The 16,649-nt window shown below is 29.1% G+C and overlaps 1 protein-coding gene across 2 annotated transcripts in view; it reads left to right on the top strand.

Annotated features, from left to right (window-relative positions):
• The window catches only part of LOC142324518 (nephrin-like), a 964,738-nt gene that overhangs the window by 583,388 nt on the left and 364,701 nt on the right, over positions 1–16,649 (top strand). The gene's annotated exons all lie outside the window — the stretch shown is intronic.

The following is a 16,649-nucleotide window of genomic DNA, read 5'->3' on the forward strand; positions in this document are numbered from 1 at the left end:
ACTATTGTCTAAATACTGAACACCAGTTTCCATTTGGTGCGAACTGCCCCTGTTAGGTACTTACGCATTTGTTACGTAAGTGGCAACCTACAAGGCTTTTTTCTTTTTCCTATTTAGCCTCCGGTAACTACCGTTTAGATAATTCTTCAGAGGATGAATGAGGATGATATGTATGAGTGTAAATGAAGTGTAGTCCTGTACATTCTCAGTTCGACCATTTCTGAGATGTGTGGTTAATTGTAACCCAACCACCAAAGAACACCGGTATCCACGATCTAGTATTCAAATCCGTGTAAAAATATCTGGCTTTACTAGGACTTGAACGCTGTAACCTAAAAGGCTAGGATTGTTTAAATCCACTTCATAAAGAGTTTCTTAAAAACTAAAATAAAAAATTAAACAGAACTAGGATAAGAACAGTTGTAACATGGACATCTAATTGTACAAAATGTAAGGCTAAAAAAGTTAACTTTTTTCTTTGTTACTTTAATTTTTAACTTCATTATTTAATTATATATGTTACTCCTTAAAAATAAGACAAATAATATTTTAAGAAAATATAACGTTGTATAAAAAAAAAAATGAATGAATTTTTTATTATTATGTAATTGTTTTTCTATTTTTATTTCCATACTTTTGCATAGAGAATCAAGATGAAAACTTGAGTACGATATAAATTTTTATTAATAATAACATTTATAGCTCTTACTATTACATTAAATTATAAACTGCTTTGCTAACTTACAAATCTCGCATTATTTATAACACGGCTACTGCAATAGATATTTAGGTAATGCTTAATTTTAATAAGTCATACTAAATCTTGTGATTATAAAAATGAACTGAAAATAAGTACGATTTGAAGGAAAAACGCTATTAAATAATTAAGAGAATTAATTTGTGACAATAAATTTCTATTAAAAATAGTTTACTATTATTTTTTATTTAGTTTTACGGGCATCAACAATACTACGGTCATTACCCCAATAGAAATTTGTAGCGTATGAAAAAAGCCATGACTGACCGGGATTCGAACCGGCGACCTCCGGATGAAAGGCCGAGACGCTCTCGTTTTGCCACGGAGATCGGCAAATTGTTTATTATTTCCGTTAAATGTGAGTGAATGAGTGCGTGTATGGATGCCCTTGCGTACGAATTTGGATGATTACTTTAAAAAAAATATTTTTGCAGGATTTTAATAATAATAATTAAACAATTAATGAATATCGTGTGTTGAATAATTTAACTATACTAAAGGATGAAAAATGAACGGTATTTAAAAAAAAATCATAAAATATAAACGAAGAAAACATTCATTTGGATTATTGAACCCACAAATCAATTATAATTTCTTTTTTTCAAGTGTTTTTAATTATTATTCAAGTTTAATATATATACATATGTATATCAGACAAAATTATTACTTCTGATCATTTATGAATAAAAAATAAAAAGTATTGTATTATGACATGATAAAAAGTTTATAGAATATTAATTAATTTTATAAAGCAGATATTCATACCAGTTTACAAAGTAAACTGGAATGCAAGGTAAATATTCATAGATATTATAACGAGATGAGTTTCTCCAACATCACTAGCACCTACCCTTTTGCTGTTATAACTTCAATATCTTTGAATATGCAAGGGGCCGTCTAATGATTATAAAGGAATGCGTATTTGTCAGATAGGGTGATGAAAATAATGTATGATTCTGTTGTACGTTTCGCAATATTTCCTGATTAAAAACTACATGTACACAAATATACAAATTATACTCCAAGTATGTGCTTGTAACCTTTTACGTATATAGGATTGAATATTGCTATTATGGAGTACCGATCAATGAAACGTACATATGAAACACATTTTACGTTCGTTTTTCCTAATTAATGTACCATATTGAATTACACTCCGAACTATAAGTTGTACTATCAATTTTATTGCTTCTCTTACATGCGAGTTTAGTCAAAAGTTATAATAAAGTTTTGATTAACGATAGTTATTACATTCATAAATAAAGGTATAACCGTTCTTTAATAGAACGGTTATACCTTTTAGTCTCTCTCCTTCTCTAACTCAGCTTTGCTATGTAAGCCGTCGTATAGAATGATAAATATGTATTAGTATACTTCAACTTTATACAAAACGTGAACTCAAAATTCGTGTATAAAATAATTAACAGATGTTTAATTTAATTATACAGTGAATTGAATTAAGTTCCGCGTGTTTTCACGTACTCGTTTGTAAAAAACAAATATTGAATATTAAATGTAAGAGAACGTTAATTTAATATAATGTCTAATTTCAGAAGTTTACGCATGGAATTTAATTCAATTGATACTTTATTCTCAAATTAGTCATTTTTTTTAACATTACTATTTTTTATTAGTAAAAGTATTTATAATTTTATAACCGAAAATAATTAGTGTCATTTTTTATATGTAGAAGTAGGGAGTGTTTGTATTTAATAACTAGCAGACCCGTCAATGCTTCGCTATTGCTTGATTTGAGTATATATATAATATATATAATATATATATATGATTAAATGAACTGATTAAATGAACACAATTGAAAATTTGATAAAACATTAACAAAATAAACATTACGGAACTTCACAAAATCTAACCTTTTACCCTTTCTCCCTTTTACCTTTTCCTTCCCCATTTCCCTTTTCCCGTTTTCATTTTTTACCATATTCCCTTTCCCTCTTTTCCTGTCCTTTCCCATTCCTTTCCACCTTTCTCTTTCCCTTATTTCTCTATCCGCTTCATCTTTCCCCCTTTCAATTTTTCATTTTTCCCCTTTCCTTTTCCTTTCCCGTTTTCCCCTTTTTTCTTTTTCCCATTTTCCCATTCTTCCTTTTTTAACTTCTTCCCTTTTATCTTTTTCGATTTTTCCCTCTTTCGGACTAATTTTCCGATTATTTTCAAATTAATAACATTATATAATATTCTCGGTTTTTTTTTAAACTGTCAGTCAATTAACTTTAATGTTAAGAATAGAATAAGTAAATAATTTATAATATCGATATTCCATCAGTTAATGCTAAAATATCCTTTTACAGTCACTTAATGTTAAAATATGACTATTGCTTTCCAAGAAACAAAAATTACAAATAAAAATTAAAACAAAAAATTAATTAGAGACGAAATCACAAATTATTGCATGTCTTTCCCGGCTATTATTAATAAAAAAAAAGAGTTAGAGCCCAAAAATAACAAACAAAATATATATTTTTTTAAAGGTGGGGAATACATTTTAAGAAATGTTTTTCTAAAAATATATTCGTAATATATATAATACTTCTAGAATATGCTAAGGTTAAAAAATCTGCTTAAGTAAGGTTTACTAAACCTGACACCCACCTCATTTTTTTTTTGCCTTAATGTTTAATTTACAAGCGGTTTCAGTTTACCGGAACCATACGTAAATTTGAATGTAAAAAAAATATGGCATGCAGAGAACGGTTTCCATTGAAATCTTTCAAAGAACTAACTGTTTACTGGTATGCATCGTATGTTTACATAAATATATGTATATGTGTACATATCTTTTACACTATAATAAATATAAATATAAATAAGTATATACAAAGATAAGTCAGGAAAACTGATAAACATCAGAACATAAAAAGCAAAAAAAAAGAACATGAATAGTCTTATCGCACAAAGAATAAAATTAATCAAACAAATAAACAGTGAAACAAATCAAAGAACCAATTAAATTTTGACGATGCACAACTAAGGTAGCCAATTCATCTCTAACCTCAGAGAATTTGCAGATCTAATACATGCAGTAGCTTTAGGCACATAATGTTCTGCGCTGTTATCCAGGAGATTAACTGAGAACCAATTCACATGTTTTTTCAGTCTCTTTTACATTTTTTACTAAATCATCGTATCTCCTCTCGAATTGGCAAGCCCCAATAATCGTGTATTTCAATATTTTTCGCAAACCATGGCCCTTCTGTTATATTTCTCAATTGTTTGTTCTGAAATTGTTGTATAACTCTGATGTTACTTTCACTTGTCCTGCCGCATAGTCGGATTCCGTCGATCCAAATCGATTTCAGGATCGCTGAAAACAGTTAATTACTTGCTACCGTATTCAATAAAGATTAAAATATAAAAAGAAAATTTTTTAACTTTTATGCATTTTAAATTCGGGGATTTACAAATTAATAAAAAAACTGCAGATATTTCTTGATATCTCTATATACTCCTATATAAAGAATATAAACTTTCACAAGTCATGCATGTCACGTAATCACGCACATACATATATTTTTTTTTGGTCTGTATGAACTAGTTGGACCCTAAAATTAAGATTTTGCAAAAATCTTAAAATAAGATTTGCAAAAAAACTCGATATCCCATATTTAACATGATCACCATGCTTTTCCCTTTGATATACAGTTATTCTTGCTATATTCGCCGAGAAAGTAAAAAAAGTAAAAGCAAATTATTGCAGCATTGTAAAATAGAATAAAACAAAAGAGAATAAAACCCAGTGATTTCAATTTTGACCAACAAACCTCTATAATAAACTGCATTACCTAGATAAATGTAACCTTAAAATACAACATTCTAAAGAAATTAGAAAATTTCTTGAAAATTTAACAATAATACAATAATATTCAGTTATAAATTAGTTCCTAACTTATATGTTGCAATCTGTTCAATTAATGAACAATAAACAACCATCCCCCATTACCCAATGAGAAGAGAATATATGTATATCATGTAAATGAGGTACAGTCTTGAACTTATGCAGACTCATGCCGACCATTCCGGAATGTATGGGTTATTGAACCCCAACCACCAGAGCAGAGTACAACGTTAACCATTGCCTAATATTCAAATCCGTATAAAAGTAACTAACTTTTAATAGGATTTGAAACTCAGAACCTTCGACTTCGAAAATCAGCAGTTAAACAATTGATTTGTGACGACTGTTGATCTTGCAAACTTTCTTTGTATTTATTAAGGTAGTTTTTTCATAAAATCTTAAAGTAGGTTAAGAGAGAACAATGACTATTTCCTTACAAAAAAACCGTAATTTTGTCTTAGGAAAAAAATTTACGCTATTAGTAATTACAACAAAATATTTCACTAAAATGAAAGAAAAAAGTAAAATTTGAATTTTATTATTTGTAACAAGATAAAGTCTAAAGGTTTATTATTAATTTTCTGATAGATGGATCTGTAGAGGAGTTAACATTGAGAAAGAAAAAAGAATTAGAATTTATAAAAGAGATAGCTGACGACGTAGAATTATGTGAATATTTGAAATTAAAAAATTGGCACAGAACAGAAAGAAATGTTGAATAGAATCAAAACAATAAAATTACTGACAACTAAAAGGAAAAAATTTAAATAAAATATAATCTGCGCACTGAAAGGTTGACAGATTAAAAAAAAAAATATATAATAAAATTTAAAATGCATTAGTTTTTCCTGTAGACAGGTAATCCATTTGAATGATATTAATTAAAAGATAAAATATTGAGTTTAATTAATTTTTCTATTTCAAAGAAATTAGTATAAAGAGAAATTAATGAAAAGGATAAAAAAATATATAAAAAAATAAAAATTACAAACAAAAGATGAAGAAACGTTGAAACTATCTGCTACGAGAGAAGAGTTTAAGCTCTTTTAAGAAAATAAAAACTGAATTTTTCATTATAAAACCTACTTTATCAAAGATAAATTTTTAAACGAAGGAAAATTAACAACTAAGTAATTGGTTCTTTTAAAACGTACCTCCTATTAAAATTTCATTAATGGTTTATAGTTTATGAAATATTTGAAAAACTATTGCAGCTGTAATTAAATTTATATAATTATAAAACAAGAATTTTATAAAAAAAATGAATAAGGCATTAAAAAGTTGATTTAACGTTTAATGAGGTTTATATTTTATTTTTCCTTTTTACATCATCATGTAGTTTAAGAAATATTACTGCTTGAACATAAAATAAATTTGTTTTTAAATTCAGTCTCATAACAAAATGCCGACACTGTAACATTGTATTGTCATAGAAGTTACATACGTGTACCAAATTTCATTGATTTTCATACGATAGATCAAAAGATATAGCAATTGCAAGATTTGATTATAACTAAAGGAAGTTAAATAAAAGCTTATAAAAAGGAGTTTAACATCACTGCTGTTAACAAAAAAAGGTATCAGGTGACATAATTTAAAAAAAAAACCGTAAGAACAATATCCCATTTAGCTTTTAGTAGTACGCTTTTTATAACAAATTCGAACAACGATACTTGCAGGAACAAATTTTTACAACCAGATATGGTGGCTAAATAATCATACTATGTAATTCATTTTAGGAAATCGACAGAATCATTTTCTCTAAGAATTGATATTAACGAAAAACGAAAAACGTGTTCTGAGATGGTTTCGAAATAATGTAGTTATTGCTCTTATTCTATTCTGTGAAAACTTAATAGTTGAAAGCATAACCGTAGTAAATACATTTTAATATTAATTTTTCCTATTTCTACTGATCAGAATTGTTTTTAAATGCTTTTAATTAATAGGATTCACGGTGGGTTGCAGGTTAAATTATTTAAAACTCTAGCTTCAGGAAAGAGGGACCAAAATTCAAACTCTTTTACGGTCAATCCGATGATCACTTCCATCCAAATCTTCTCTCTCTCTTTTTCCTGTTTAGCCTCCGTTAACTACCGTTTAGATAATACTTCAGAGGATGAATGAGGATGATATGTATGAGTGTAAATGAAGTGTAGTCTTGTACATTCTCAGTTCGACTATTCCTGAGATGTGTGGTTAATTGAAACCTAACCACCAAATAACACCGGTATCGTAATATTAAAATCTGTACCTCAGAGCTGTACCTCGGTGCTATCGATCCGCTTATAAGTGCAAGATCTATACAGGACGTCGATCCATCTCTGGCATTGAAAAAGGTTCCTGACCCATCGTTTAAAAGCATAAGTTCAGAATTCATCAGGAACCTTTCCAATTCTCTTCCACGGGGATCTACTCGATCCGACCCCCAAAGAGAATTATGAGCATTAAAATCACCCACCAGTAAAACAGGTGGGGGAAGCTCAGAAATTAATCGTGCTATGTCATCCTCCTTCCAATCAAAGTACGGCAGGTATATTCTGCAAACAGTGACCTGTAGCGGACGCTTCATTCAACCGGCGACCTCTTGTAGGTTTGTATTTAGATCAACAGCTTCGGCGGTAGCTCTGGTCGATGCTAACATGGCTACTCCACCTCGAACTCTTACATTTGGCGGTTGATCTCGCCGAAATATATCGTATCCTTTTAATTTAAAATTTTCATTTCGGCTGAAATGCGTTTCTTGCAGACATATACAAATTGGGTCTACATCATGTACCAAGCGTTGGAGCTCATGGATGGTTGAAAAACATCCATTAATTTTCCATTGTACTATCGACTCCCTGATTTTAAATTAAATTATAGCCTAGGTTTTCCTTTCGGCCATCCTTTTTTTCTTTTTTTCTCCATATTGCGAACAGCATCATGTTCGCGGAGAACGTCGTCGCCCGTATAGCTTCCAGTCTCCGAATCGGAGACAACAGAAGCTGAGAACGACGGGCATGGATCGGCACCGGTTTCAGGCGCCGATTGAGAGGCGGCTACTTGGCCGACCCCCGACACGGGAGCGGCACTGGTTACCACCTGTGGAAGGGGGGACACTCGCCCCCCCCCCTCTGAGGTTTTTTGTGGCCTTTGAGGCTTAGAGGCCACTTCAGTTACAGGAGGCTTGGGAGCCTCCATAACGGACTGCGAAGCAATCACTTTCTTCTGATCATTTAATATCTCACTAAGACGGACTTGAACTTCTGGTTTAACATCCGTTTACTTTTGGTCAGGAGCAACTTTCTGTTTTGAAGATGTATCTGCAGGAGGCTGTACAATTATTCATGGCTTAATAGCCTCTTTGCTGCTGAAAGGCTTCATTTTATTTTCAATGATCCTTTCAATTAAGCCAGCCAAAGTAGGCGCAAGTTTGTTAATGATTGCATTCTCATCAACAGCAACTGGAGCAGGAGCAGGAGTAGCAGCTGCAGCTTGAGCATAGGTTGTTGTTGCTCTAGGTCTGCGGGCATTCACAATCTTCTTTGCTTTGAAGTAGCTTACTTTTGCAGGGTTTTTACTTCCTGCACAGCTACTTCATCTTTGTATACAGGACAGTTCCTGGATCTACAGGAATGCTGTCCTTTGTAGTTAATACAAGTAGGAGGCTCCTTACATGGCTCTCCTTTATGTACTTCGTCACCGCACACGCATATTTGCGGTCTCTCACACCTAACAGCGGTATGGCTTAAAACATCGCATTGGTTGCGGGACAAATGCTCGCACGTCTAATCGGTGTATGCCCCCTCTTATCTTCTCCGGACAAGTTGACCGGTTAAAAGTAAGAACATGAGAGGCTGAAGGTAGGACTTCGCCATTCCTTCTCATGTTCAATCTCCGACACTCTAATACTCCTTGCGGTGCTAATTCTTCGACAATTTCCTGCTCCGTGCAGTTAAGAAGATCCCGACAGACCATAACATCCCTTGAGGTGTTGAGCGTGCCGTGGGAATCGACGTGTACAGCAAAATCTCCTATCTTTTGGAGCCCTAGGATCTTCTGAGACTGTGCATCATTCACAGTCTCCACATGAAGTCCATTAAAGGTTTTTCTTGTTTCCTTCACAGGGCCTCCAGCGCATTTAGTTATTGCTCGAGCAATGAGAAAAGGACTCACCCTCAAGAAATTACCATCCTCCTTTGTAATGACCAGATACTTAGGCTTTGGAGCATTACTATTCTTGAAAAAAGCTTTATGTAAGCTTTTTCTAGCTTTACCTTCAATTTTCTTAAACTCTACACTCTTTCTCTGTTTTGTCTCAGGCGAAACGGCCGGTTCTAGATGAGGGTGTTTACGTGAACCTTCTGTCACGTTTGGTTGTTCAGCTTGCATGAACAACCAAACCTGGCATGAACAACAACAGCTTAGTTTTAATATTTATTATACGTATATATCAGACAATATTAACAACTTGTACTATGTCGCTAAAATATTTTAACCACAGAATAAAAAAACAATATTTTTAAATAATAATTTTTTTCAGTATTAAACGTTGAAAAATAATTACCGAGAAATCTAATGAAAATAAATTATTTTTATGGATAATTTTCTGTAGTTCCAACAAATTTTTTTCCAAATAAGTTTCAAATTACAATTATAACAAAGAAAATGCATTATAAACAGCGTATAACTATGTATTTTTCATCTAGTGATTCATGAGTACAGTATTTCAAAAACAGATATTTTCTTATGAGAAGTGAATTGTAAATTAAGTTACTCCAGATATCCCAGAGACATCTGGAATCGTACCCCAGTCACCCACTTTATTAAATTAGCATGTATTAACACATCTCCAACAACTAGCACAATCCAATTTGCAAAAGATTCTTCCAAAGTGTAACAATTAAAATAAATAATAATATAACAGACATTTAATGTAACTTAAAATAAATAAAAAAATACTTTATTTAATTTTTTTCTTATATTTTTAAGTTTAATAAGTCGTGAAGAAGTTACGTGATTTACCAAAAAAAAGTAAAGAACAGAATTATATTGTTACAAGTAATGAATTTTTGTAAATGTAATAAGTCTCCAGTACGGCTACAAATAATGAATTTATAGTATTATAGTACTGCTAGTACACTTTTATGAACTATATAGTTGATAAAGAACAACCAACATTAATACCAAATAAATTTTTTGTATAAATAAATGTATTTTATTATATAAACAACAATTAAAGCAGTTTAACCTACTGAAAACACAAATCATAAATTTAGAAACTTAATTAAACTGTTAAATAGCTGTTTAAAGAAAGTATTGGACTCAAATTATATAAAGTAATTAGGTATATTCGTAACCGATGTATATTTTAATTATTGCGCAACAGTGTATAATTAACTTCAGTGGTTCGTCTCATAACAGTTGAATATTATTACTGGTATTATAATTAATAAATTATTCTATCCCGTAGCTAACAAGTAGGATGTATTTCAATCACACTGGTGACATGATAAGGTGACGATATATTGAGTGAATTCCATTAAACACGCTACGGGTGATGTTAGGTTATGTAATGGAGTAGTGACCGCTGCTACCACAGGTGAAGTGAACCATATAGGTTGACGTCACCGTTGATGACGTAATAATCATGTGACCACAAAACAAGATCGTATCAAAACACGATAACTTATGTATATGCGTACATAATGTGAAGTATAATTCTAAATTGTGTCCCAAATTACATAAATAATTTCAACCGTGACCAATTTTTTTTTGTACGTAAAACATTTTTCTTGCTTATATGTAAATTGAAAATTTTTAAATTAAATTTTAAATAATTATAACGATTATATAATTAATTACTAATCAATGTAGTTTAAAAGCGTGTTTATTAAAAAGTAAATTCACATACATTCAATATTAAATTAAATAAATGTGATGTATTAGTACTTAATTCAGTTACTGCCGCTGTAACATTTAATTAATCGAAGGCGTACAAAATATTTAGAAGTAAATTCTCAGAATTAGATAATCATTAATTGTTTCAAAGATTCAGTAAACTTTTGAAACGCTATAAATAAAAGTAGAAAAAGTATAGGCAAAAAAAAAATCGAAATCGGCAAAAAAAACCTATTTTTTTCAACAATATTAATTGCCTCGATTAAAATGTACTCCAGTAAAATTTACATCTTCAGAACTCCTCATGAGATTATTGCAATGTATAGTTTGTCAAACTGTTCCTTTATCTTTAGAAATTTTTGTCGAAGTAAGATTAATTTTTTGGTCACTTTTTAAGGAAATACTTTGCAAATTGTTAATTATGAATTGTTCTTTGTTTGATGGAGATATCAAACAAAGAAAAGTAGACAAACGCGTTTCTAAGAATATGTATTATAATACAAAAAGAAATCTTAATATTAGAGTTGAAATAGATTATAAATAGAGTTTAATATTAGAGATAAAATCTTAATATTATTAAAGTTGAATCTTAATAAAAAGTTTTTTCTCCGTTGATCTGCGTTGAAGAAAAATCTCAAATCGGAAGTGGCCCAGTTTCAAAGCTTTCCAATATTGAAGAGTTTCCGTCTGGAATGTGTTATGTAGATTATTCTTAAAATCGATGTTGAATTCATCAACATTATTGCTCATTGCTCAATAATAAATAATCACCAATTATCAGTTCTGTGCATCAATACAGATACTTTTAAGTTGCAAATTAATTTAATTTATAATGACAAAAGTGGTACAAGATAAACAGAAATTCGGTTTTAGAAAAATCATAGAAATGCAGATAGTATTTAATTTTTTTTAAATTAAAATAATTTTGCTTTATTTTAAGAAAAATATAACTAAAAACTGGGAAACAAAAGTTATTAATAGTTTTATGAGAATTAAACTTTTTTTTTAAATCAGAAAAGCAACCTGCAGGAAAGAAAGAGAGTCAGACAAGGTCACAACCTTTTCTCTTTGATCCTTAATTTGTATGTGGCAGAATAAATAAAAGTACTAAGATAAAATACGAGGAAATCGAAGCAAATTTGAAAAATATTATGATGATATTGTTAATTTTGCTAAAACTAGAAGTCGGTCAATGGTTAGCGAATTCTATATCGATTTATTGCCAAGAGAGAAATCCAATTTGAAAATAAACAAGAGTAAACCAAGAATACTGAAATGCATCAGAAATTTGGATAAGGAAATACAATACAGCGTTATTTAGGTTGTAAAATTACAGACGAGGGGTTGTGTAAAGAAGATATCATAAACAGATTGGTATAAAAGAGGAGAGCTTTTATTTAGAAAAGTAATTAGCTGGTATTAAACATAGCGTTAGGAATTAGAGGAAACGTTTTAGAATGTTTGTTTTGAGCAAGTATTTACAACAGTGAGAAAATACACAAAACGGGAAGCAAAAATAAAATAAAGAGAACATTTTCAGATGTGAAAATTTTAAACATTAAGCAATCGGTAGAAGTCTTTTATTTCCTACTCAATAGTTTTCAGAAGGCGATTTTCTGAAGAGGTTATTGAAGATATTTGTGCAAAAATCTTTTAAAAATAAAGAAAATCATGTTATTAAATTTTTTTAAATATTCAGCATTAGTTACATTTTACTTGAAGGAAGTATAGAGGGGAAAATACGAGTAGTAAAGAAAGACAGATATAAGATATAAGAAGTGAATAAATGAGAATTAAAGAATAATTGATACAAAATTAAAAATGAATAAATCTCATAGAATCAGTCAAACGACTGAAATTCAGAAAATTCCCGTTTGAATGAATCAGTTTAGGGGTTGTTTAGTTTTTAGTGCAATATTTATTTAAAAATAATTCTGGACTTAAATTATAAATTAAAAAATTAATAAAATAAAAGAAGTAAATATTACCAAGTTTTTATAACCGAGTTATGCTTTGATGGTATGAATTTAAAGAGTAAATGATGAATTTCAAATTATTTGGTTAGAGCTGTAAATAAAATGAAAAAACTACACTATAGTAAATCTAACAAAAAGAATATATTACTCATAGCCTGTTTAAAATTTAAGAAAAGCAATTTTATTCCGAAAATTATTATAACTCAATATCACGTGTAATACAACATCTTAGAATATAGAAATATAACTTATTATACTTCTTTTTTTTCTTTTTTTATTTAATTTCCGGATCCATCGATCCCGGGACCTTCGGATGAAAGGCTGAGACGCTACCACTCGCGCCACGGAGGCCGGCCAATTTATTATACCTAGAATGGAGTAACTGTATTATCCAATTATTAGGTAGTGTTCTGTTAAAGAACAAACCGTGTGAACAGCCAGACGTAGAATAAGTTAATAAATTCAGCAAGTTCAAATTGTAATTATTGGGCTTACATCCTACGTTCAAATTCGTTATAATATTTAAAATACACACGAAGCACATCATTTAACTTTTTTTTATTAAGTCGCATTAAATAAATATGATAAATACAAACAGGAAATATGAACTAATTTCAAAATCTACTAAACTTCTACTTCCGATGCTCAGAATACCAGAATAAAAAAATTCATTAATGAAATCAAGTTGTTTCAGTTTTTTTTATGGTCTAAAAAGAATTGAGCCGCAACGAAACTGGTTGTTTATATTTTATATACTCTAGAAAAGAACTGTGCAATTTATAATGTATTCAGTTTTAGAAGTCGGAATAAGCAGTATTGAATGAAATTAATTATTGATTCATAAAAAAAAAGTAGCAGTAACTTTTTTTTTATAAACACGTATAATAATTTAAAAAATTCATAGAACAATAAAATGTTGTAACGTTTGCAACTAATTAAAATGTTTTAATTGTTTTTAGTCAATAGTTTCCTTTATGAGATTTAGTCAAGCATGAAATGAAAACGTGTAAAGAAATGAAACAAACTGTAAATTTGTTTTGATAAATGTTATATTTATTACGTCAGAAGTTATCGTACATTTGCATAACGAATTTCAAACAAATTTTTCAGAAAATAAATTAAGAAATTTTAATTAATAATGATAATTAATTTTATCACTCTTAAATATTTATCACGCTTAAAAATAACCCGTTAGCTGTATAACAGATAGAAACTATCTTCCACAAATGTAATGTAGTAAGTGTACAACCCTACGACCTACCCAAAATAGCAAAACACCTCTATTTTAGAGTCGAATTGATTGTAATTAGGATCAGTTAACGCTAAGTGAATGTAGATACACACAACGCAAACGCTGATTTATATTTTTTGATTGTCCATTCAGTATTACTATCAAGATAGATTCAATATTGTCTTCATTTACGTTGATCAATTTTAGCTCATTTACTACGGACCGGCCTTTACTATGAGAAAGGGGGACGGAACTTTAGGAAAAGACAACCTCTAGATCCTAACTAGATACTTAGAAACATTTACTAAAAATGATTCATTAATTTAAGAACCCAAGAGAATTCCAAAGCATCTAAAAATTAATTCTTGTGAAATCTCGTTGTTAAAATAATTATTGAACAGCCTAGTTTGCGAAAAAAATATAAATTTTATAATTTAATTTTATTATTATTAATATTGATTATTATATTAAGAGAATAATTGTTTCTTTTATAGGAATTAAACTAAATAAAACAGATAGTATACAAATTTTATAAAGATTATTCTCTGTTTACACTAAAAGGAATTGTTGCTAATTTCATAAATAATTAAATTATTTCACACAAGTTTCTCTAACATATATATGGTTGAAACACAATGGATAAAGTGCACACATAAAATTAAAGTTATAGAGGATTGTAAGTTTTTCAAATCCAAACTTATTTCTTCTATAACGTTCACTTTCGACTTACACGAGTAGTTTCCAGTCTAAAAATAAGTATTCACTCTGATAAAAATGTTTGCAAAAATTGGAAAAATTCAATTTTCTTAAAAGAAATCAGATATATTTAAAAACATATGATTTTGGATGAAAAAAGAAAAATCTCTTTCGTTTAATCCATGGATATTTCATTACATTTATATTTTTTATAATTTTTAATTTAATGGTGTTTCCTATTTTATTACTGTACTTTTATTTTAACCTTATGTATCCTTTGTCATAAATACTGTTCGGACAAAAACATGTACTGATTTCATGTTTATTTTGTGTAGAGTCCTGTGAACGTATAATTTCTTACTATTCGTTATTTATTATTAACAAACATTTTAGTCTTGAACGATTCATCAAATGAGAACATGTCTCTTCTTTAGTTGGATGTTCAAAAATTACATATTTAAAGTTTTATACATGTACCAAATTTTTACTGATAAAAATTTATATGGTTCGTGGACTTTAAAATTACAATTTATATAAATTACAGTCACCTATAAATATTTTGTTCACTTCATTATTTACGCAACCAGCAATTTTATACTATTCATTAGCTAAGTAGTTAAAATGTATGGCAATAATTGTACAATTATATTAAATAATAATGGTTCTTATTTCGGTCCTGAATTGATTTAAAAGGTTTTTTCGGCACTTACATGTTAACGCCACCGCAGCTACAGCTTTATTTAAAAACAGAGTAGTCAATCGGATTTCGGTGTAAAATGGGCCGATACAGAGTTTAACATAGATTCAAAACAGTCTTTTTATTAATTATAATAAATGGTTATATTTATTTATTTTATAAATATATAACCAAACTTAACCTACGCTCGCTTCGCTCACTATTTATTTATAAAATAAATAAATATAAATAACCATTTATTAAAATTAATAAAGAGACTGTTTATTTTCCACCGAAATCCGATGGACTACTTTGTTTTTAAATAAAGCTGTAGCTGCGGTGGCGTTAATACGTAAGTACCTTTTTTTTCTTTTAAAAAGTAAAACCAGTAAGAAAAAAATTAGATTTAAAAAAAATCACTTCTTATTTTTTGCAAACTTTATTTAATTAATTTGATTTTAGAAGTATGATATATTTTGTTTTATGCGCCACTTTTATTTTTCCTACAAATTATTAAATGATGATAATGTTTTTATTATAGTAAAATAATTATAATAGAAAAAATAAGAGGAGTTGATTACAAGAACTATTTCACTTTCAATTTGGCATTTTAAGCTCCATCATGAACAAAAATCGTTTGGGAGAGCATGCATCGGCTGACCGCAAAATCCCTTACATATCTACGAAATTAAAAAAATTCGTTTTTAAAAGAACAAAAAAAACCTCTAAGAAATCATATTTACTTTAATATTTTAGTGCTTTCTATTTTAATCATAATCACTTACTTTTTACTTCCTTATAGGAAGTAAAAGAAATATTATAATCACGAAAATTCTCGGTTTTAAGATTTCAACGGAAATATCCATTTTGACTAGATTCGGCGTGACGTTTGTACGTATGTGCGAAAGTCTCGTATAACTCAAAAACGATTAGCCGTAGAATGTTGAAATTTTGGATTTAAGACTGTTGTAACATCTAATTGAAAATCCAAAAATTTTGGATTTTGGACTTTTCTTAACTTCAGTAATAAGCCCTCATTGAGAGCTTTTCAACAATATATCATAAGTGGTAATTAATCTCACTGGTTTCAGAGTTGTAGTCAAATAATATTTTAATTAATGAAATATTGGGATCTTAGAAGGGAAAGACACTTAGGCTCATTTCCTGTTTCATCTTCATTTTTTTAACTTATTTTTTAAATTAAAATATATTGATTTATTAATAATTATAACCTCTGATTTTAAAAATATGTTTACGATAAAGAATAATTCAATAATAACAATATAAAAAAAAATATATATAAAAAATATCAGATGTTATTTATTAATGAAATAAAATTTATTGTATTTTACATTTAAAAAAAAAAAATGTGTATATGTAATTTAATAGGCGTACAACGACGTCATGTACTGTCCACATCAGAATTTTATTTGTGATAATTTAAGTGTCTTTTAAATAGTTGTATCTTAGAGATACAATTAAAGATAGTTAGTTATCTTTTAAAGATAGTTGTATCTTTAAAAGTTGTATCTTAGAGAAGTAAAAATAATTTCACAAAATAGTACTGTTAGAAA

The sequence above is a fragment of the Lycorma delicatula genome, chromosome 5 (assembly GCF_047948215.1).
Source record: "Lycorma delicatula isolate Av1 chromosome 5, ASM4794821v1, whole genome shotgun sequence".
Lineage (NCBI taxonomy): Eukaryota > Metazoa > Arthropoda > Insecta > Hemiptera > Fulgoridae > Lycorma > Lycorma delicatula.